The sequence below is a fragment of the Stegastes partitus genome, unplaced genomic scaffold, assembly GCF_000690725.1.
Source record: "Stegastes partitus isolate 25-593 unplaced genomic scaffold, Stegastes_partitus-1.0.2 Scaffold1535, whole genome shotgun sequence".
In the NCBI taxonomy this organism is placed as follows: Eukaryota; Metazoa; Chordata; class Actinopteri; family Pomacentridae; genus Stegastes; species Stegastes partitus.
The window spans coordinates 91,731-92,823 of NW_007579266.1; the positions used below are offsets into that span (position 1 = coordinate 91,731).

At 37.6% G+C, this 1,093-nt stretch overlaps 1 long non-coding RNA gene across 1 annotated transcript; it reads left to right on the forward strand.

Moving 5' to 3' along the window:
• Window positions 1-203: 203 nt before the first annotated feature.
• Window positions 204-848, forward strand: LOC103371167 (uncharacterized). Its single transcript, XR_520933.1, has 3 exons — window positions 204-371; window positions 506-568; window positions 760-848. It is a non-coding gene; the product is annotated as an uncharacterized LOC103371167 (long non-coding RNA).
• Window positions 849-1,093: the final 245 nt, after the last annotated feature.

Below are 1,093 nucleotides of genomic sequence, written 5' to 3' on the forward strand. Positions count from 1 at the left end.
TTTTTTTGTTAAATAAAACCTTATGTTATCTATAAATATACGTATATATGAATGTAATTCATGAATTCTATTGTAAAATGTGTAGATATAAATGTGCACACCTTTTAATGTGATAATGTTTGACGTGGCTTCTGTCCACGGAAGGGGGCGGGGCTACAGATTGTTTTGAGGCGCACATTACGTCACGACCTGCGGACATCAGTTTCACTTTCTGTTTCCTTGAAGTCGTTGTTCTTGGCTGCAATACGGTTGATCATATTCTAAATATCTGAGTTTCGGCGTGAAGAACCGGCAGATAGTTGCAGCGACAGGTTGCCTGCTGCGCTGCTTCACGTTCATCTCATTGACGTTGTGATTTATTCCGTTTTCAGGTGAGTTTTTCTTTTTCCTCCGTCGATCCTTGAAGCTTATGAACCCTCCAACAAGGAGGAATGAATAAAAAGCACATTAAAGACACAGAAACAGGATCAATCTGCTGTCTGCATGTGTTTTTTATTTCCTTCAGGTGGAATCATGTCAGGTTCATCTGAGAAAATCATTGATCCTGAAGCAGCCTCCACGCTGGAGGGTAAGTGTCTGTTTTTAGAGCAAATTTATTATAAATATAGTTACAGAATGACTGAACCTGCAGTATTCATATATATATATTAAGCGCAAACAGACATTTCCTTGTAAAACAGAAACAAACAACAGAACAGAAAGTAAATCTCAGACTGGTTTTAATGCTGACAACATTCTGAACTTCTTGTTTTCTTTCAGAGCAACGTGTTTGCACTGACTCAGAAATTCCAAAACCTATCAGTGTGATCCTAGAAAATCTGAAAGGCTTCGTCCCACATGAGTCTTTGAGCGGTACGTGCACACTTGTCAGTGATTACTTTCACTTTCTCATGTGATGGATATTTTTGAGTTTCTTTATTAAACTCAGAGCGACGTTCTGGTAGAGCAAAGACATAAACAAACAAAAAAAGAAGATGGAGGCATAAAAGTAAACTTAGATAATACATTTTAGTAATATAATCCTACCACTTAGAATATCTAGAACAAGTTGGATTTAAGGTGAATCACATAAAGCAACACAGCTGGCAGTAGA